The sequence below is a fragment of the Hyperolius riggenbachi genome, chromosome 1, assembly GCF_040937935.1.
Source record: "Hyperolius riggenbachi isolate aHypRig1 chromosome 1, aHypRig1.pri, whole genome shotgun sequence".
NCBI classification, from domain to species: domain Eukaryota; kingdom Metazoa; phylum Chordata; class Amphibia; order Anura; family Hyperoliidae; genus Hyperolius; species Hyperolius riggenbachi.
Window position 1 is genome coordinate 167,572,035 of NC_090646.1, and position 24,207 is coordinate 167,596,241.

Consider the following 24,207-nt stretch of genomic DNA (forward strand, 5'->3'; position numbering starts at 1 on the left):
CTTCCATTATGATCAATTCGATAGAAAAAGTAGCATGATTAAGGTTTTGTACTTTTTGAAAAGCATGATTATATACCATAGCTGGGATTTGAACCCAGGACCTAGTGTGTAGTAGGTATCTGTCTTAACCTCTAGACCATGACCCTCACTACATGCTAAATCTGGCGGTAGCATAAACCATACTTCCATTATGATCAATTCGATAGAAAAAGTAGCATGATTAAGGATTTGTACTTTTTGAAAAGCATGCTTATATACCATAGCTGGGATTTGAACCCAGTGTGTAGTAGGTATCTGTCTTAACCTCTAGACCATGACCCACACTACATGCTAAAGCTGGCGGTAGCATAAACCATACTTCCATTATGATCAATTCGATAGAAAAAGTAGCATGATTAAATATTTGTACTTTTTGAAAAGCATGCTTATATACCATAGCTGGGATTTGAACCCAGGACCTAGTGTGTAGGAGGTATCTGTCTTAACCTCTAGACCATGACCCACAATACATGCTAAAGCTGGCGGTAGCATAAACCATACTTCCATTATGATCAATTCGATAGAAAAAGTAGCACGATTAAGGATTTGTACTTTTTGAAAAGCATGCTTATATACCATAGCTGGGATTTGAACCCAGAACCTAGTGTGTAGTAGGTATCTGTCTTAACCTCTAGACCATGACCCACACTACGCGCTAAAGGAAAAAGAAGCATGATTAAGGATTTGTACTTTTTGTAAAGCATGCTTATATACCATAGCTGGGTTTTGAACCCAGGACCTAGTGTGTAGTAGGTATCTGTCTTAACCTTTAGACCATGACCCACACTGCATGCTAAAGCAGGCGGTAGCATAAACCATACTTCCATTATGATCAATTCGATAGAAAAAGTAGCACGATTAAGGATTTGTACTTTTTTAAAAGCATGCTTATATACCATAGCTGGGATTTGAACCCAGAACCTAGTGTGTAGTAGGTATCTGTCTTAACCTCTAGACCATGACCCACACTACGTGCTAAAGGAAAAAGAAGCATGATTAAGGATTTGTACTTTTTGAAAAGCATGCTTATATACCATAGCTGGGATTTGAACCCAGAACCTAGTGTGTAGTAGGTATCTGTCTTAACCTCTAGACCATGACCCACACTACATGCTAAAGCTGGCGGTAGCATAAACCATACTTCCATTATGATCAATTCGATAGAAAAAGTAGCATGATTAAGGATTTGTACTTTTTGAAAAGCATGCTTATATACCATAGCTGGGATTTGATCCCAGTGTGTAGTAGGTATCTGTCTTAACCTCTAGACCATGACCCACACTACATGCTAAAGCTGGCGGTAGCATAAACCATACTTCCATTATGATCAATTCGATAGAAAAAGTAGCATGATTAAGGATTTGTACTTTTTGAAAAGCATGCTTATATACCATAGCTGGGATTTGAACCCAGGACCTAGTGTGTAGGAGGTATCTGTCTTAACCTCTAGACCATGACCCACAATACATGCTAAAGCTGGCGGTAGCATAAACCATACTTCCATTATGATCAATTCGATAGAAAAAGTAGCACGATTAAGGATTTGTACTTTTTTAAAAGCATGCTTATATACCATAGCTGGGATTTGAACCCAGAACCTAGTGTGTAGTAGGTATCTGTCTTAACCTCTAGACCATGACCCACACTACGTGCTAAAGGAAAAAGAAGCATGATTAAGGATTTGTACTTTTTGAAAAGCATGCTTATATACCATAGCTGGGATTTGAACCCAGGACCTAGTGTGTAGTAGGTATCTGTCTTAACCTTTAGACCATGACCCACACTGCATGCTAAAGCAGGCGGTAGCATAAACCATACTTCCATTATGATCAATTCGATAGAAAAAGTAGCATGATTAAGGATTTGTACTTTTTGAAAAGCATGCTTATATACCATAGCTGGGATTTGAACCCAGGACCAAGTGTGTAGTAGGTATCTGTCTTAACCTCTAGACCATGACCCACACTGCATGCTTAAGCTGGCGGTAGCATAAACCATACTTCCATTATGATCAATTCGATAGAAAAAGTAGCATGATTAAGGATTTGTACTTTTTGAAAAGCATGCTTATATACCATAGCTGGGATTTAAACCCAGGACCTAGTGTGTAGTAGGTATCTGTCTTAACCTCTGGACCATGACCCACACTACATGCTAAAGCTGGCGGTAGCATAAACCATACTTCCATTATGATCAATTCGATAGAAAAAGTAGCATGATTAAGGATTTGTACTTTTTGAAAAGCATGCTTATATACCATAGCTGGGATTTGAACCCAGGACCTAGTGTGTAGTAGGTATCTGTCTTAACCTCTAGACCATGACCCACACTACATGCTAAAGCTGGCGGTAGCATAAACCATACTTCCATTATGATCAATTCGATAGAAAAAGTAGCATGATTAAGGATTTGTACTTTTTGAAAAGCATGCTTATATACCATAGCTGGGATTTGAACCCAGGACCTAGTGTGTAGTAGGTATCTGTCTTAACCTCTAGATCATGACCCACACTACATGCTAAAGCTGGCGGTAGCATAAACCATACTTCCATTATGATCAATTTGATAGAAAAAGTAGCATGATTAAGGATTTGTACTTTTTGAAAAGCATGCTTATATACCATAGCTGGGATTTGAACCCAGAACCTAGTGTGTAGGAGGTATCTGTCTTAACCTCTAGCCCATGACCCACACTACATGCTGAAGCTGGCGGTAGCATAAACCATACTTCCATTATGATCAATTCGATAGAAAAAGTAGCATGATTAAGGATTTGTACTTTTTGAAAAGCATGCTTATATACCATACCTGGGATTTGAACCCAGAACCTAGTGTGTAGTAGGTATCTGTCTTAACCTCTAGACCATGACCCACACTACGTGCTAAAGCTGGCGGTAGCATAAACCATACTTCCATTATGATCAATTCGATAGAAAAAGTAGCATGATTAAGGATTTGTACTTTTTGAAAAGCATGCTTATATACCATACCTGGGATTTGAACCCAGAACCTAGTGTGTAGTAGGTATCTGTCTTAACCTCTAGACCATGACCCACACTACGTGCTAAAGCTGGCGGTAGCATAAACCATACTTCCATTATGATCAATTCGATAGAAAAAGTAGCATGATTAAGGATTTGTACTTTTTGAAAAGCATGCTTATATACCATAGCTGGGATTTGAACCCAGAATCTAGTGTGTAGTAGGTATCTGTCTTAACCTCTAGACCATGACCCACACTACATGCTAAAGCTGGCGGTAGCATAAACCATACTTCCACTATGATCAATTCGATAGAAAAAGTAGCATGATTAAGGATTTGTACTTTTTGAAAAGCATGCTTATATACCATAGCTGGGATTTGAACCCAGAACCTAGTGTGTAGTAGGTACCTGTCTTAACCTCTAGACCATGACCCACACTACGTGTTAAAGCTGGCGGTAGCATAAACCATACTTCCATTATGATCAATTCGATAGAAAAAGTAGCATGATTAAGGATTTGTACTTTTTAAAAAGCATGCTTATATACCATAGCTGGGATTTGAACCCAGGACCTAGTGTGTAGTAGGTATCTGTCTTAACCTCTAGACCATGACCCACACTACATGCTAAATCTGGCGGTAGCATAAACCATACTTCCATTATGATCAATTCGATAGAAAAAGTAGCATGATTAAGGATTTGTACTTTTTGAAAAGCATGCTTATATACCATAGCTGGGATTTGAACCCAGACCCTAGTGTGTAGTAGGTATCTGTCTTAACCTCTAGACCATGACCCACACTACATGCTAAAGCTGGCGGTAGCATAAACCATACTTCCATTATGATCAATTCGATAGAAAAAGTAGCATGATTAAGGATTTGTACTTTTTGAAAAGCATGCTTATATACCATAGCTGGGATTTGAACCCAGGACCTAGTGTGTAGAAGGTATTTATCTCAACCTCTAGACCATGACCCACGGTACATGCTAAAGCTGGCGGTATCATAAACCATACTTCCATTATGATCAATTCGATAGAAAAAGTAGCATGATTAAGGATTTGTACTTTTTGAAAAGCATGCTTATATACCATAGCTGGGATTTGAACCCAGGACCTAGTGTGTAGTAGGTATCTGTCTTAACCTCTAGACCATGACCCACACTACATGCTAAAGCTGGCGGTAGCATAAACCATACTTCCATTATGATCAATTCGATAGAAAAAGTAGCATGATTAAGGATTTGTACTTTTTGAAAAGCATGCTTATATACCATAGCTGGGATTTGAACCCAGGACCTAGTGTGTAGTAGGTATCTGTCTTAACCTCTAGACCATGACCCACACTACATGCTAAAGCTGGCGGTAGCATAAACCATACTTCCATTATGATCAATTCGATAGAAAAAGTAGCATGATTAAGGATTTGTACTTTTTGAAAAGCATGCTTATATACCATAGCTGGGATTTGAACCCAGGACCTAGTGTGTAGTAGGTATCTGTCTTAACCTCTAGACCATGACCCACACTACATGCTAAAGCTGGCGGTAGCATAAACCATACTTCCATTATGATCAATTCGATAGAAAAAGTAGCATGATTAAGGATTTGTACTTTTTGAAAAGCATGCTTATATACCATAGCTGGGATTTGAACCCAGAACCTAGTGTGTAGTAGGTATCTGTCTTAACCTCTAGACCATGACCCACACTACATGCTAAAGCTGGCGGTAGCATAAACCATACTTCCATTATGATCAATTCGATAGAAAAAGTAGCATGATTAAGGATTTGTACTTTTTGAAAAGCATGCTTACATACCATAGCTGGGATTTGAACCCAGAACCTAGTGTGTAGTAGGTATCTGTCTTAACCTCTAGACCATGACCCACACTACATGCTAAAACTGGCGGTAGCATAAACCATACTTCCATTATGATCAATTCGATAGAAAAAGTAGCATGATTAAGGATTTGTACTTTTTGAAAAGCATGCTTATATACCATAGCTGGGATTTGAACCCAGGACCTAGTGTGTAGTAGGTATCTGTCTTAACCTCTAGACCATGACCCACACTACATGCTAAAGCTGGCGGTAGCATAAACCATACTTCCATTATGATCAATTCGATAGAAAAAGTAGCATGATTAAGGATTTGTACTTTTTGAAAAGCATGCTTATATACCATAGCTGGGATTTGAACCCAGGACCTAGTGAGTAGTAGGTATCTGTCTTAACCTCTAGACCATGACCCATACCACATGCTAAAGCTGGCGGTAGCATAAACCATACTTCCATTATGATCAATTCGATAGAAAAAGTAGCATGATTAAGGTTTTGTACTTTTTGAAAAGCATGATTATATACCATAGCTGGGATTTGAACCCAGGACCTAGTGTGTAGTAGGTATCTGTCTTAACCTCTAGACCATGACCCACACTACATGCTAAATCTGGCGGTAGCATAAACCATACTTCCATTATGATCAATTCGATAGAAAAAGTAGCATGATTAAGGATTTGTACTTTTTGAAAAGCATGCTTATATACCATAGCTGGGATTTGAACCCAGAACCTAGTGTGTAGTAGGTATCTGTCTTAACCTCTAGACCATGACCCACACTACATGCTAAAGCTGGCGGTAGCATAAACCATACTTCCATTATGATCAATTCGATAGAAAAAGTAGCATGATTAAGGATTTGTACTTTTTGAAAAGCATGCTTATATACCATAGCTGGGATTTGAACCCAGTGTGTAGTAGGTATCTGTCTTAACCTCTAGACCATGACCCACACTACATGCTAAAGCTGGCGGTAGCATAAACCATACTTCCATTATGATCAATTCGATAGAAAAAGTAGCATGATTAAATATTTGTACTTTTTGAAAAGCATGCTTATATACCATAGCTGGGATTTGAACCCAGGACCTAGTGTGTAGGAGGTATCTGTCTTAACCTCTAGACCATGACCCACAATACATGCTAAAGCTGGCGGTAGCATAAACCATACTTCCATTATGATCAATTCGATAGAAAAAGTAGCACGATTAAGGATTTGTACTTTTTGAAAAGCATGCTTATATACCATAGCTGGGATTTGAACCCAGAACCTAGTGTGTAGTAGGTATCTGTCTTAACCTCTAGACCATGACCCACACTACGTGCTAAAGGAAAAAGAAGCATGATTAAGGATTTGTACTTTTTGAAAAGCATGCTTATATACCATAGCTGGGTTTTGAACCCAGGACCTAGTGTGTAGTAGGTATCTGTCTTAACCTTTAGACCATGACCCACACTGCATGCTAAAGCAGGCGGTAGCATAAACCATACTTCCATTATGATCAATTCGATAGAAAAAGTAGCACGATTAAGGATTTGTACTTTTTGAAAAGCATGCTTATATACCATAGCTGGGATTTGAACCCAGAACCTAGTGTGTAGTAGGTATCTGTCTTAACCTCTAGACCATGACCCACACTACGTGCTAAAGGAAAAAGAAGCATGATTAAGGATTTGTACTTTTTGAAAAGCATGCTTATATACCATAGCTGGGATTTGAACCCAGAACCTAGTGTGTAGTAGGTATCTGTCTTAACCTCTAGACCATGACCCACACTACATGCTAAAGCTGGCGGTAGCATAAACCATACTTCCATTATGATCAATTCGATAGAAAAAGTAGCATGATTAAGGATTTGTACTTTTTGAAAAGCATGCTTATATACCATAGCTGGGATTTGAACCCAGTGTGTAGTAGGTATCTGTCTTAACCTCTAGACCATGACCCACACTACATGCTAAAGCTGGCGGTAGCATAAACCATACTTCCATTATGATCAATTCGATAGAAAAAGTAGCATGATTAAGGATTTGTACTTTTTGAAAAGCATGCTTATATACCATAGCTGGGATTTGAACCCAGGACCTAGTGTGTAGAAGGTATCTGTCTTAACCTCTAGACCATGACCCACAATACATGCTAAAGCTGGCGGTAGCATAAACCATACTTCCATTATGATCAATTCGATAGAAAAAGTAGCACGATTAAGGATTTGTACTTTTTGAAAAGCATGCTTATATACCATAGCTGGGATTTGAACCCAGAACCTATTGTGTAGTAGGTATCTGTCTTAACCTCTAGACCATGACCCACACTACGTGCTAAAGGAAAAAGAAGCATGATTAAGGATTTGTACTTTTTGAAAAGCATGCTTATATACCATAGCTGGGATTTGAACCCAGGACCTAGTGTGTAGTAGGTATCTGTCTTAACCTTTAGACCATGACCCACACTGCATGCTAAAGCAGGCGGTAGCATAAACCATACTTCCATTATGATCAATTCGATAGAAAAAGTAGCATGATTAAGGATTTGTACTTTTTGAAAAGCATGCTTATATACCATAGCTGAGATTTGAACCCAGGACCAAGTGTGTAGTAGGTATCTGTCTTAACCTCTAGACCATGACCCACACTGCATGCTTAAGCTGGCGGTAGCATAAACCATACTTCCATTATGATCAATTCGATAGAAAAAGTAGCATGATTAAGGATTTGTACTTTTTGAAAAGCATGCTTATATACCATAGCTGGGATTTAAACCCAGGACCTAGTGTGTAGTAGGTATCTGTCTTAACCTCTGGACCATGACCCACACTACATGCTAAAGCTGGCGGTAGCATAAACCATACTTCCATTATGATCAATTCGATAGAAAAAGTAGCATGATTAAGGATTTGTACTTTTTGAAAAGCATGCTTATATACCATAGCTGGGATTTGAACCCAGGACCTAGTGTGTAGTAGGTATCTGTCTTAACCTCTAGACCATGACCCACACTACATGCTAAAGCTGGCGGTAGCATAAACCATACTTCCATTATGATCAATTCGATAGAAAAAGTAGCATGATTAAGGATTTGTACTTTTTGAAAAGCATGCTTATATACCATAGCTGGGATTTGAACCCAGGACCTAGTGTGTAGTAGGAGGTATCTGTCTTAACCTCTAGATCATGACCCACACTACATGCTAAAGCTGGCGGTAGCATAAACCATACTTCCATTATGATCAATTTGATAGAAAAAGTAGCATGATTAAGGATTTGTACTTTTTGAAAAGCATGCTTATATACCATAGCTGGGATTTGAACCCAGAACCTAGTGTGTAGGAGGTATCTGTCTTAACCTCTAGCCCATGACCCACACTACATGCTGAAGCTGGCGGTAGCATAAACCATACTTCCATTATGATCAATTCGATAGAAAAAGTAGCATGATTAAGGATTTGTACTTTTTGAAAAGCATGCTTATATACCATACCTGGGATTTGAACCCAGAACCTAGTGTGTAGTAGGTATCTGTCTTAACCTCTAGACCATGACCCACACTACGTGCTAAAGCTGGCGGTAGCATAAACCATACTTCCATTATGATCAATTCGATAGAAAAAGTAGCATGATTAAGGATTTGTACTTTTTGAAAAGCATGCTTATATACCATAGCTGGGATTTGAACCCAGAATCTAGTGTGTAGTAGGTATCTGTCTTAACCTCTAGACCATGACCCACACTACATGCTAAAGCTGGCGGTAGCATAAACCATACTTCCACTATGATCAATTCGATAGAAAAAGTAGCATGATTAAGGATTTGTACTTTTTGAAAAGCATGCTTATTTACCATAGCTGGGATTTGAACCCAGGACCTAGTGTGTAGTAGGTATCTGTCTTAACCTCTAGACCATGACCCACACTACATGCTAAAGCTGGCGGTAGCATAAACCATACTTCCATTATGATCAATTCGATAGAAAAAGTAGCATGATTAAGGATTTGTACTTTTTGAAAAGCATGCTTACATACCATAGCTGGGATTTGAACCCAGAACCTAGTGTGTAGTAGGTATCTGTCTTAACCTCTAGACCATGACCCACACTACATGCTAAAACTGGCGGTAGCATAAACCATACTTCCATTATGATCAATTCGATAGAAAAAGTAGCATGATTAAGGATTTGTACTTTTTGAAAAGCATGCTTATATACCATAGCTGGGATTTGAACCCAGGACCTAGTGTGTAGTAGGTATCTGTCTTAACCTCTAGACCATGACCCACACTACATGCTAAAGCTGGCGGTAGCATAAACCATACTTCCATTATGATCAATTCGATAGAAAAAGTAGCATGATTAAGGATTTGTACTTTTTGAAAAGCATGCTTATATACCATAGCTGGGATTTGAACCCAGGACCTAGTGAGTAGTAGGTATCTGTCTTAACCTCTAGACCATGACCCATACCACATGCTAAAGCTGGCGGTAGCATAAACCATACTTCCATTATGATCAATTCGATAGAAAAAGTAGCATGATTAAGGTTTTGTACTTTTTGAAAAGCATGATTATATACCATAGCTGGGATTTGAACCCAGGACCTAGTGTGTAGTAGGTATCTGTCTTAACCTCTAGACCATGACCCACACTACATGCTAAATCTGGCGGTAGCATAAACCATACTTCCATTATGATCAATTCGATAGAAAAAGTAGCATGATTAAGGATTTGTACTTTTTGAAAAGCATGCTTATATACCATAGCTGGGATTTGAACCCAGAACCTAGTGTGTAGTAGGTATCTGTCTTAACCTCTAGACCATGACCCACACTACATGCTAAAGCTGGCGGTAGCATAAACCATACTTCCATTATGATCAATTCGATAGAAAAAGTAGCATGATTAAGGATTTGTACTTTTTGAAAAGCATGCTTATATACCATAGCTGGGATTTGAACCCAGTGTGTAGTAGGTATCTGTCTTAACCTCTAGACCATGACCCACACTACATGCTAAAGCTGGCGGTAGCATAAACCATACTTCCATTATGATCAATTCGATAGAAAAAGTAGCATGATTAAATATTTGTACTTTTTGAAAAGCATGCTTATATACCATAGCTGGGATTTGAACCCAGGACCTAGTGTGTAGGAGGTATCTGTCTTAACCTCTAGACCATGACCCACAATACACGCTAAAGCTGGCGGTAGCATAAACCATACTTCCATTATGATCAATTCGATAGAAAAAGTAGCACGATTAAGGATTTGTACTTTTTGAAAAGCATGCTTATATACCATAGCTGGGATTTGAACCCAGAACCTAGTGTGTAGTAGGTATCTGTCTTAACCTCTAGACCATGACCCACACTACGTGCTAAAGGAAAAAGAAGCATGATTAAGGATTTGTACTTTTTGAAAAGCATGCTTATATACCATAGCTGGGTTTTGAACCCAGGACCTAGTGTGTAGTAGGTATCTGTCTTAACCTTTAGACCATGACCCACACTGCATGCTAAAGCAGGCGGTAGCATAAACCATACTTCCATTATGATCAATTCGATAGAAAAAGTAGCACGATTAAGGATTTGTACTTTTTGAAAAGCATGCTTATATACCATAGCTGGGATTTGAACCCAGAACCTAGTGTGTAGTAGGTATCTGTCTTAACCTCTAGACCATGACCCACACTACGTGCTAAAGGAAAAAGAAGCATGATTAAGGATTTGTACTTTTTGAAAAGCATGCTTATATACCATAGCTGGGATTTGAACCCAGAACCTAGTGTGTAGTAGGTATCTGTCTTAACCTCTAGACCATGACCCACACTACATGCTAAAGCTGGCGGTAGCATAAACCATACTTCCATTATGATCAATTCGATAGAAAAAGTAGCATGATTAAGGATTTGTACTTTTTGAAAAGCATGCTTATATACCATAGCTGGGATTTGAACCCAGTGTGTAGTAGGTATCTGTCTTAACCTCTAGACCATGACCCACACTACATGCTAAAGCTGGCGGTAGCATAAACCATACTTCCATTATGATCAATTCGATAGAAAAAGTAGCATGATTAAGGATTTGTACTTTTTGAAAAGCATGCTTATATACCATAGCTGGGATTTGAACCCAGGACCTAGTGTGTAGAAGGTATCTGTCTTAACCTCTAGACCATGACCCACAATACATGCTAAAGCTGGCGGTAGCATAAACCATACTTCCATTATGATCAATTCGATAGAAAAAGTAGCACGATTAAGGATTTGTACTTTTTGAAAAGCATGCTTATATACCATAGCTGGGATTTGAACCCAGAACCTAGTGTGTAGTAGGTATCTGTCTTAACCTCTAGACCATGACCCACACTACGTGCTAAAGGAAAAAGAAGCATGATTAAGGATTTGTACTTTTTGAAAAGCATGCTTATATACCATAGCTGGGATTTGAACCCAGGACCTAGTGTGTAGTAGGTATCTGTCTTAACCTTTAGACCATGACCCACACTGCATGCTAAAGCAGGCGGTAGCATAAACCATACTTCCATTATGATCAATTCGATAGAAAAAGTAGCATGATTAAGGATTTGTACTTTTTGAAAAGCATGCTTATATACCATAGCTGGGATTTGAACCCAGGACCAAGTGTGTAGTAGGTATCTGTCTTAACCTCTAGACCATGACCCACACTGCATGCTTAAGCTGGCGGTAGCATAAACCATACTTCCATTATGATCAATTCGATAGAAAAAGTAGCATGATTAAGGATTTGTACTTTTTGAAAAGCATGCTTATATACCATAGCTGGGATTTAAACCCAGGACCTAGTGTGTAGTAGGTATCTGTCTTAACCTCTGGACCATGACCCACACTACATGCTAAAGCTGGCGGTAGCATAAACCATACTTCCATTATGATCAATTCGATAGAAAAAGTAGCATGATTAAGGATTTGTACTTTTTGAAAAGCATGCTTATATACCATAGCTGGGATTTGAACCCAGGACCTAGTGTGTAGTAGGTATCTGTCTTAACCTCTAGACCATGACCCACACTACATGCTAAAGCTGGCGGTAGCATAAACCATACTTCCATTATGATCAATTCGATAGAAAAAGTAGCATGATTAAGGATTTGTACTTTTTGAAAAGCATGCTTATATACCATAGCTGGGATTTGAACCCAGGACCTAGTGTGTAGTAGGAGGTATCTGTCTTAACCTCTAGATCATGACCCACACTACATGCTAAAGCTGGCGGTAGCATAAACCATACTTCCATTATGATCAATTTGATAGAAAAAGTAGCATGATTAAGGATTTGTACTTTTTGAAAAGCATGCTTATATACCATAGCTGGGATTTGAACCCAGAACCTAGTGTGCAGGAGGTATCTGTCTTAACCTCTAGCCCATGACCCACACTACATGCTGAAGCTGGCGGTAGCATAAACCATACTTCCATTATGATCAATTCGATAGAAAAAGTAGCATGATTAAGGATTTGTACTTTTTGAAAAGCATGCTTATATACCATACCTGGGATTTGAACCCAGAACCTAGTGTGTAGTAGGTATCTGTCTTAACCTCTAGACCATGACCCACACTACGTGCTAAAGCTGGCGGTAGCATAAACCATACTTCCATTATGATCAATTCGATAGAAAAAGTAGCATGATTAAGGATTTGTACTTTTTGAAAAGCATGCTTATATACCATAGCTGGGATTTGAACCCAGAATCTAGTGTGTAGTAGGTATCTGTCTTAACCTCTAGACCATGACCCACACTACATGCTAAAGCTGGCGGTAGCATAAACCATACTTCCACTATGATCAATTCGATAGAAAAAGTAGCATGATTAAGGATTTGTACTTTTTGAAAAGCATGCTTATTTACCATAGCTGGGATTTGAACCCAGAACCTAGTGTGTAGTAGATATCTGTCTTAACCTCTAGACCATGACCCACACTACATGCTAAAGCTGGCGGTAGCATAAACCATACTTCCATTATGATCAATTCGATAGAAAAAGTAGCATGATTAAGGATTTGTACTTTTTGAAAAGCATGCTTACATACCATAGCTGGGATTTGAACCCAGAACCTAGTGTGTAGTAGGTATCTGTCTTAACCTCTAGACCATGACCCACACTACATGCTAAAACTGGCGGTAGCATAAACCATACTTCCATTATGATCAATTCGATAGAAAAAGTAGCATGATTAAGGATTTGTACTTTTTGAAAAGCATGCTTATATACCATAGCTGGGATTTGAACCCAGGACCTAGTGTGTAGTAGGTATCTGTCTTAACCTCTAGACCATGACCCACACTACATGCTAAAGCTGGCGGTAGCATAAACCATACTTCCATTATGATCAATTCGATAGAAAAAGTAGCACGATTAAGGATTTGTACTTTTTGAAAAGCATGCTTATATACCATAGCTGGGATTTGAACCCAGAACCTAGTGTGTAGTAGGTATCTGTCTTAACCTCTAGACCATGACCCACACTACGTGCTAAAGGAAAAAGAAGCATGATTAAGGATTTGTACTTTTTGAAAAGCATGCTTATATACCATAGCTGGGATTTGAACCCAGGACCTAGTGTGTAGTAGGTATCTGTCTTAACCTTTAGACCATGACCCACACTGCATGCTAAAGCAGGCGGTAGCATAAACCATACTTCCATTATGATCAATTCGATAGAAAAAGTAGCATGATTAAGGATTTGTACTTTTTGAAAAGCATGCTTATATACCATAGCTGGGATTTGAACCCAGGACCAAGTGTGTAGTAGGTATCTGTCTTAACCTCTAGACCATGACCCACACTGCATGCTTAAGCTGGCGGTAGCATAAACCATACTTCCATTATGATCAATTCGATAGAAAAAGTAGCATGATTAAGGATTTGTACTTTTTGAAAAGCATGCTTATATACCATAGCTGGGATTTAAACCCAGGACCTAGTGTGTAGTAGGTATCTGTCTTAACCTCTGGACCATGACCCACACTACATGCTAAACCTGGCGGTAGCATAAACCATACTTCCATTATGATCAATTCGATAGAAAAAGTAGCATGATTAAGGATTTGTACTTTTTGAAAAGCATGCTTATATACCATAGCTGGGATTTGAACCCAGGACCTAGTGTGTAGTAGGTATCTGTCTTAACCTCTAGACCATGACCCACACTACATGCTAAAGCTGGCGGTAGCATAAACCATACTTCCATTATGATCAATACGATAGAAAAAGTAGCATGATTAAGGATTTGTACTTTTTGAAAAGCATGCTTATATACCATAGCTGGGATTTGAACCCAGGACCTAGTGTGTAGTAGGTATCTGTCTTAACCTCTAGATCATGACCCACACTACATGCTAAAGCTGGCGGTAGCATAAACCATACTTCCATTATGATCAATTTGATAGAAAAAGTAGCATGATTAAGGATTTGTACTTTTTGAAAAGCATGCTTATATACCATAGCTGGGATTTGAACCCAGAACCTAGTGTGTAGGAGGTATCTGTCTTAACCTCTAGCCCATGACCCACACTACATGCTGAAGCTGGCGGTAGCATAAACCATACTTCCATTATGATCAATTCGATAGAAAAAGTAGCATGATTAAGGATTTGTACTTTTTGAAAAGCATGCTTATATACCATACCTGGGATTTGAACCCAGAACCTAGTGTGTAGTAGGTATCTGTCTTAACCTCTAGACCATGACCCACACTACGTGCTAAAGCTGGCGGTAGCATAAACCATACTTCCATTATGATCAATTCGATAGAAAAAGTAGCATGATTAAGGATTTGTACTTTTTGAAAAGCATGCTTATATACCATAGCTGGGATTTGAACCCAGAATCTAGTGTGTAGTAGGTATCTGTCTTAACCTCTAGACCATGACCCACACTACATGCTAAAGCTGGCGGTAGCATAAACCATACTTCCACTATGATCAATTCGATAGAAAAAGTATCATGATTAAGGATTTGTACTTTTTGAAAAGCATGCTTATATACCATAGCTGGGATTTGAACCCAGAACCTAGTGTGTAGTAGGTACCTGTCTTAACCTCTAGACCATGACCCACACTACATGTTAAAGCTGGCGGTAGCATAAACCATACTTCCATTATGATCAATTCGATAGAAAAAGTAGCATGATTAAGGATTTGTACTTTTTAAAAAGCATGCTTATATACCATAGCTGGGATTTGAACCCAGGACCTAGTGTGTAGTAGGTATCTGTCTTAACCTCTAGACCATGACCCACACTACATGCTAAATCTGGCGGTAGCATAAACCATACTTCCATTATGATCAATTCGATAGAAAAAGTAGCATGATTAAGGATTTGTACTTTTTGAAAAGCATGCTTATATACCATAGCTGGGATTTGAACCCAGACCCTAGTGTGTAGTAGATATCTGTCTTAACCTCTAGACCATGACCCACACTACATGCTAAAGCTGGCGGTAGCATAAACCATACTTCCATTATGATCAATTCGATAGAAAAAGTAGCATGATTAAGGATTTGTACTTTTTGAAAAGCATGCTTATATACCATAGCTGGGATTTGAACCCAGGACCTAGTGTGTAGAAGGTATTTATCTCAACCTCTAGACCATGACCCACGGTACATGCTAAAGCTGGCGGTATCATAAACCATACTTCCATTATGATCAATTCGATAGAAAAAGTAGCATGATTAAGGATTTGTACTTTTTGAAAAGCATGCTTATATACCATAGCTGGGATTTGAACCCAGGACCTAGTGTGTAGTAGGTATCTGTCTTAACCTCTAGACCATGACCCACACTACATGCTAAAGCTGGCGGTAGCATAAACCATACTTCCATTATGATCAATTCGATAGAAAAAGTAGCATGATTAAGGATTTGTACTTTTTGAAAAGCATGCTTATATACCATAGCTGGGATTTGAACCCAGGACCTAGTGTGTAGTAGGTATCTGTCTTAACCTCTAGACCATGACCCACACTACATGCTAAAGCTGGCGGTAGCATAAACCATACTTCCATTATGATCAATTCGATAGAAAAAGTAGCATGATTAAGGATTTGTACTTTTTGAAAAGCATGCTTATATACCATAGCTGGGATTTGAACCCAGGACCTAGTGTGTAGTAGGTATCTGTCTTAACCTCTAGACCATGACCCACACTACATGCTAAAGCTGGCGGTAGCATAAACCATACTTCCATTATGATCAATTCGATAGAAAAAGTAGCATGATTAAGGATTTGTACTTTTTGAAAAGCATGCTTATATACCATAGCTGGGATTTGAACCCAGAACCTAGTGTGTAGTAGGTATCTGTCTTAACCTCTAGACCATGACCCACACTACATGCTAAAGCTGGCGGTAGCATAAACCATACTTCCATTATGATCAATTCGATAGAAAAAGTAGCATGATTAAGGATTTGTACTTTTTGAAAAGCATGCTTACATACCATAGCTGGGATTTGAACCCAGAACCTAGTGTGTAGTAGGTATCTGTCTTAACCTCTAGACCATGACCCACACTACATGTTAAAACTGGCGGTAGCATAAACCATACTTTCATTATGATCAATTCGATAGAAAAAGTAGCATGATTAAGGATTTGTACTTTTTGAAAAGCATGCTTATATACCATAGCTGGGATTTGAACCCAGGACCTTGTGTGTAGTAGGTATCTGTCTTAACCTCTAGACCATGACCCACACTACATGCTAAAGCTGGCGGTAGAATAAACCATACTTCCATTATGATCAATTCGATAGAAAAAGTAGCATGATTAAGGATTTGTACTTTTTGAAAAGCATGCTTATATACCATAGCTGGGATTTGAACCCAGGACCTAGTGAGTAGTAGGTATCTGTCTTAACCTCTAGACCATGACCCATACTACATGCTAAAGCTGGCGGTAGCATAAACCATACTTCCATTATGATCAATTCGATAGAAAAAGTAGCATGATTAAGGTTTTGTACTTTTTGAAAAGCATGATTATATACCATAGCTGGGATTTGAACCCAGAACCTAGTGTGTAGTAGGTATCTGTCTTAACCTCTAGACCATGACCCACACTACATGCTAAAGCTGGCGGTAGCATAAACCATACTTCCATTATGATCAATTCGATAGAAAAAGTAGCATGATTAAGGATTTGTACTTTTTGAAAAGCATGCTTATATACCATAGCTGGGATTTGAACCCAGAACCTAGTGTGTAGTAGGTATCTGTCTTAACCTCTAGACCATGACCCACACTACATGCTAAAGCTGGCGGTATCATAAACCATACTTCCATTATGATCAATTCGATAGAAAAAGTAGCATGATTAAGGATTTGTACTTTTTGAAAAGCATGCTTATATACCATAGCTGGGATTTGAACCCAGGACCTAGTGTGTAGTAGGTATCTGTCTTAACCTCTAGACCATGACCCACACTACATGCTAAAGCTGGCGGTAGCATAAACCATACTTCCATTATGATCAATTCGATAGAAAAAGTAGCATGATTAAGGATTTGTACTTTTTGAAAAGCGTGCTTATATACCATAGCTGGGATTTGAACCCAGAACCTAGTGTGTAGTAGGTATCTGTCTTAACCTCTAGACCATGACCCACACTACATGCTAAAGCTGGCGGTAGCATAAACCATACTTCCATTATGATCAATTCGATAGAAAAAGTAGCATGATTAAGGATTTGTACTTTTTGAAAAGCATGCTTATATACCATAGTTGGGATTTGAACCCAGGACCTAGTGTGTAGTAGGTATCTGTCTTAACCTCTAGACAATGACCCACACTACATGCTAAAGCTGGCGGTAGCATAAACCATACTTCCATTATGATCAATTCGATAGAAAAAGTAGCATGATTAAGGATTTGTACTTTTTGAAAAGCATGGTTATATACCATAGCTGGGATTTGAACCCAGAACCTAGTGTGTAGTAGGTATCTGTCTTAACCTCTAGACCATGACCCACACTGCATGCTAAAGCTGGCGGTAGCATAAACCATACTTCCATTATGATCAATTCGATAGAAAAAGTAGCATGATTAAGGATTTGTACTTTTTGAAAAGCATGCTTATATACCATAGCTGGGATTTGAACCCAGAACCTAGTGTAGTAGATATCTGTCTTAACCTCTAGACCATGACCCACACTACATGCTAAAGCTGGCGGTAGCATAAACCATACTTCCATTAAGATCAATTCGATAGAAAAAGTAGCATGATTAAGGATTTGTACTTTTTGAAAAGCATGCTTATATACCATAGCTGGGATTTGAACCCAGGACCTAGTGTGTAGTAGGTATCTGTCTTAACCTCTAGACCATGACCCACACTACATGCTAAAGCTGGCGGTAGCATAAACCATACTTCCATTATGATCAATTCGATAGAAAAAGTAGCATGATTAAGGATTTGTACTTTTTGAAAAGCGTGCTTATATACCATAGCTGGGATTTGAACCCAGAACCTAGTGTGTAGTAGGTATCTGTCTTAACCTCTAGACCATGACCCACACTACATGCTAAAGCTGGCGGTAGCATAAACCATACTTCCATTATGATCAATTCGATAGAAAAAGTAGCATGATTAAGGATTTGTACTTTTTGAAAAGCATGCTTATATACCATAGTTGGGATTTGAACCCAGGACCTAGTGTGTAGTAGGTATCTGTCTTAACCTCTAGACAATGACCCACACTACATGCTAAAGCTGGCGGTAGCATAAACCATACTTCCATTATGATCAATTCGATAGAAAAAGTAGCATGATTAAGGATTTGTACTTTTTGAAAAGCATGGTTATATACCATAGCTGGGATTTGAACCCAGAACCTAGTGTGTAGTAGGTATCTGTCTTAACCTCTAGACCATGACCCACACTGCATGCTAAAGCTGGCGGTAGCATAAACCATACTTCCATTATGATCAATTCGATAGAAAAAGTAGCATGATTAAGGATTTGTACTTTTTGAAAAGCATGCTTATATACCATAGCTGGGATTTGAACCCAGAACCTAGTGTAGTAGATATCTGTCTTAACCTCTAGACCATGACCCACACTACATGCTAAAGCTGGCAGTAGCATAAACCATACTTCCATTAAGATCAATTCGATAGAAAAAGTAGCATGATTAAGGATTTGTACTTTTTGAAAAGCATGCTTATATACCATAGCTGGGATTTGAACCCAGGACCTAGTGTGTAGTAGGTATCTGTCTTAACCTCTAGACCATGACCCACACTACATGCTAAAGCTGGCGGTAGCATAAACCATACTTCCATTATGATCAATTCGATAGAAAAAGTAGCATGATTAAGGATTTGTACTTTTTGAAAAGCATGCTTATATACCATAGCTGGGATTTGAACCCAGGACCTAGTGTGTAGTAGGTATCTGTCTTAACCTCTAGACCATGACCCACACTACATGCTAAAGCTGGCGGTAGCATAAACCATACTTCCATTATGATCAATTCGATAGAAAAAGTAGCATGATTAAGGATTTGTACTTTTTGAAAAGCATGCTTATATACCATAGCTGGGATTTGAACCCAGGACCTAGTGTGTAGTAGGTATCTGTCTTAACCTCTAGACCATGACCCACACTACATGCTAAAGCTGGCGGTAGCATAAACCATACTTCCATTATGATAAATTCGATAGAAAAAGTAGCATGATTAAGGATTTGTACTTTTTGAAAAGCATGCTTATATACCATAGCTGGGATTTGAACCCAGGACCTAGTGTGTAGTAGGTACCTGTCTTAACCTCTAGACCATGACCCACACTACATGCTAAAGCTGCCGGTAGCATAAACCATACTTCCATTATGATCAATTCGATAGAAAAAGTAGCATGATTAAGGATTTGTACTTTTTGAAAAGCATGCTTATATACCATAGCTGGGATTTGAACCCAGGACCTAGTGTGTAGTAGGTATCTGTCTTAACCTCTAGACAATGACCCACACTACATTCTAAAGCTGGCGGTAGCATAAACCATACTTCCATTATGATCAATTCGATAGAAAAAGTAGCATGACTAAGGATTTGTACTTTTTTGAAAAGCATGCTTATATACCATAGCTGGAATTTGAACCCAGGACCTAGTGTGTAGTCGGTATCTGTCTTAACCTCTAGACCTTGACCCACACTACATGCTCAAGCTGGCGGTAGCATAAACCATACTTCCATTATGATCAATTTGATAGAAAAAGTAGCATGATTAAGGATTTGTACTTTTTGAAAAGCATGCTTATATACCATAGCTGGGATTTGAACCCAGGACCTAGTGTGTAGTAGGTATCTGTCTTAACCTCTAGGCCATGACCCACACTACATGCTAAAGCTGGCGGTAGCATAAACCATACTTCCATTATGATCAATTCGATAGAAAAAGTAGCATGATTAAGGATTTGTACTTTTTGAAAAGCATGCTTATATACCATAGCTGGGATTTGAACCCAGAACCTAGTGAGTAAGAGGTATCTGTCTCAACCTCTAGACCATGACCCACACTACATGCTAAAGCTGGCGGTAGCATAAACCATACTTCCATTATGATCAATTCGATAGAAAAAGTAGCATGATTAAGGATTTGTACTTTTTGAAAAGCATGCTTATATACCATAGCTGGGATTTGAACCCAGAACCTAGTGTGTAGTAGGTATCTGTCTTAACCTCTAGACCATGACCCACACTATGTGCTAAAGCTGGTGGTAGCATAAACCATACTTCCATTATGATCAATTCGATAGAAAAAGTAGCATGATTAAGGATTTGTACTTTTTGAAAAGCATGCTTATATACCATAGCTGGGATTTGAACCCAGAACCTAGTGTGTAGTAGGTATCTGTCTTAACCTCTAGACCATGACCCACACTACATGCTAAAGCTGGCGGTAGCATAAACCATACTTCTATTATGATCAATTCGATAGAAAAAGTAGCATGATCAAGGATTTGTACTTTTTGAAAAGCATGCTTATATACCATAGCTGGGATTTGAACCCAGAACCTAGTGTGTAGTAGGTACCTGTCTTAACCTCTAGACCATGACCCACACTACATGCTAAAGCTGGCGGTAGCATAAACCATACTTCCATTATGATCAATTCGATAGAAAAAGTAGCATGATTAAGGATTTGTACTTTTTGAAAAGCATGCTTATATACCATAGCTGGGATTTGAACCCAGAACCTAGTGTGTAGTAGGTATCTGTCTTAACCTCTAGACCATGACCCACACTACATGCTAAAGCTGGCGGTAGCATAAACCATACTTCCATTATGATCAATTCGATAGAAAAAGTAGCATGATTAAGGATTTGTACTTTTTGAAAAGCATGCTTATATACCATAGCTGGGATTTGAACCCAGGACCTAGTGTGTAGTAGGTATCTGTCTTAACCTCTAGACCATGACCCACACTACATGCTAAAGCTGGCGGTAGCATAAACCATACTTCCATTATGATCAATTCGATAGAAAAAGTAGCATGATTAAGGATTTGTACTTTTTGAAAAGCATGCTTATATACCATAGCTGGGATTTGAACCCAGGACCTAGTGTGTAGTAGGTATCTGTCTTAACCTCTAGACAATGACCCACACTACATGCTAAATCTGGCGGTAGCATAAACCATACTTCCATTATGATCAATTCGATAGAAAAAGTAGCATGATTAAGGATTTGTACTTTTTGAAAAGCATGCTTATATACCATAGCTGGGATTTGAACCCAGGCCCTAGTGTGTAGTAGGTATCTGTCTTAACCTCTAGACCATGACCCACACTACATGCTAAAGCTGGCGGTAGCATAAACCATACTTTCATTATGATCAATTCGATAGAAAAAGTAGCATGATTAAGGATTTGTACTTTTTGAAAAGCATGCTTATACACCATAGCTGGGATTTGAACCCAGGACCTAGTGTGTAGTAGGTATCTGTCTTAACCTCTAGACCATGACCCACACTACGTGCTAAAGCCGGCGGTAGCATAAACCATACTTCCATTATGATCAATTCGATAGAAAAAGTAGCATGATTAAGGATTTGTACTTTTTGAAAAGCATGCTTATATTCCATAGCTGGGACTTGAACCCAGGACCTAGTGTGTAGTAGGTATCTGTCTTAACCTCTAGACCATGACCCACACTACATGCTAAAGCTGGCAGTAGCATAAACCATACTTCCATTATGATCAATTCGATAGAAAAAGTAGCATGATTAAGGATTTGTACTTTTTGAAAAGCATGCTTATATACCATAGCTGGGATTTGAACCCAGGACCTAGTGTGTAGTAGGTATCTGTCTTAACCTCTAGACCATGACCCACACTACGTGCTAAAGCTGGCGGTAGCATAAACCATACTTCCATTATGATCAATTCGATAGAAAAAGTAGCATGATTAAGGATTTGTACTTTTTGAAAAGCATGCTTATATACCATAGCTGGGATTTGAACCCAGGACCTAGTGTGTAGTAGGTATCTGTCTTAACCTCTAGACCATGACCCACACTACATGCTAGAGCTGGCGGTAGCATAAACCATACTTCCATTATGATCAATTCGATAGAAAAAGTAGCATGATTAAGGATTTGTACTTTTTGAAAAGCATGCTTATATACCATAGCTGGGATTTGAACCCAGAACCTAGTGTGTATTAGGTATCTGTCTTAACCTCTAGACCATGACCCACACTACATGCTAAAGCTGGCGGTAGCATAAACCATACTTCCATTATGATCAATTCGATAGAAAAAGTAGCATGATTAAGGATTTGTACTTTTTGAAAAGCATGCTTATATACCATAGCTGGGATTTGAACCCAGGCCCTTGTGTGTAGTAGGTATCTGTCTTAACCTCTAGACCATGACCCACACTACATGCTGAAGCTGGCGGTAGCATAAACCATACTTCCATTATGATCAATTCGATAGAAAAAGTAGCATGATTAAGGATTTGTACTTTTTGAAAAGCATGCTTATATACCATAGCTGGGATTTGAACCCAGGACATAGTGTGTAGTAGGTATTTGTCTTAACCTCTAGACCATGACCCACAGTACATGCTAAAGCTGGCGGTATCATAAACCATACTTCCATTATGATCAATTCGATAGAAAAAGTAGCATGATTAAGGGTTTGTACTTTTTGAAAAGCATGCTTATATACCATAGCTGGGATTTGAACCCAGGACCTAGTGTGTAGTAGGTATCTGTCTTAACCTCTAGACCATGACCCACACTACATGCTAAAGCTGGCGGTAGCATAAACCATACTTCCATTATGATCAATTCGATAGAAAAAGTAGCATGATTAAGGATTTGTACTTTTTGAAAAGCATGCTTATATACCATAGCTGGGATTTGAACCCAGGACCTAGTGTGTAGTAGGTATCTGTCTTAACCTCTAGACCATGACCCACACTACATGCTAAAGCTGGCGGTAGCATAAACCATACTTCCATTATGATCAATTCGATAGAAAAAGTAGCATGATTAAGGATTTGTACTTTTTGAAAAGCATGCTTATATACCATAGCTGGGATTTGAACCCAGGACCTAGTGTGTAGTAGGTATCTGTCTTAACCTCTAGACAATGACCCACACTACATGCTAAATCTGGCGGTAGCATAAACCATACTTCCATTATGATCAATTCGATAGAAAAAGTAGCATGATTAAGGATTTGTACTTTTTGAAAAGCATGCTTATATACCATAGCTGGGATTTGAACCCAGGCCCTAGTGTGTAGTAGGTATCTGTCTTAACCTCTAGACCATGACCCACACTACATGCTAAAGCTGGCGGTAGCATAAACCATACTTTCATTATGATCAATTCGATAGAAAAAGTAGCATGATTAAGGATTTGTACTTTTTGAAAAGCATGCTTATACACCATAGCTGGGATTTGAACCCAGGACCTAGTGTGTAGTAGGTATCTGTCTTAACCTCTAGACCATGACCCACACTACGTGCTAAAGCCGGCGGTAGCATAAACCATACTTCCATTATGATCAATTCGATAGAAAAAGTAGCATGATTAAGGATTTGTACTTTTTGAAAAGCATGCTTATATTCCATAGCTGGGACTTGAACCCAGGACCTAGTGTGTAGTAGGTATCTGTCTTAACCTCTAGACCATGACCCACACTACATGCTAAAGCTGGCAGTAGCATAAACCATACTTCCATTATGATCAATTCGATAGAAAAAGTAGCATGATTAAGGATTTGTACTTTTTGAAAAGCATGCTTATATACCATAGCTGGGATTTGAACCCAGGACCTAGTGTGTAGTAGG